The sequence below is a fragment of the Formica exsecta genome, unplaced genomic scaffold, assembly GCF_003651465.1.
Source record: "Formica exsecta isolate Colony F162 unplaced genomic scaffold, ASM365146v1 scaffold2042, whole genome shotgun sequence".
NCBI lineage: Eukaryota > Metazoa > Arthropoda > Insecta > Hymenoptera > Formicidae > Formica > Formica exsecta.
In genome coordinates, this window is record NW_021849340.1 from 1 (window position 1) to 464 (window position 464).

Sequence of the window (464 nt, forward strand, 5' to 3'; positions counted from 1 at the left end):
GACAATAATTTGTAGCAAGCACTTGGTAATATCTGTTAGAACAGACGTGGCTGACTGGGTAGCTTTATACCAAAGAAAAGCCTGAAAGAGGCCACTTCGCCGTTTTTCGAAAGACGCCTTTTCTAGCTCGTACTATAGCGTCAACTAGATTTATTTTAGAGCCAGCGGAACTACATGGGCAGATTAATTTTTCGGTGTCACGGTAAAACGGCCGTTGGTGCATGTCCCTGCTAAATATACATAATTATGGGTCAAAAATGCGGAGAAATATTATGGATCTATTAGTTTTATTAGCTGCACATGCTTCGTCTTCGGAATTGCATGAAAGAATACAGGTGAACGTTTAAAAATGCATTTAGAAGCCTAGTAAAAAACATTTCGGTGTGCAAAATTTTGCACACAGTAATCTTTTTTACTAGGCTTCTAAATACATTTTTAAACGTTCACTTATATTCTTTCATGCA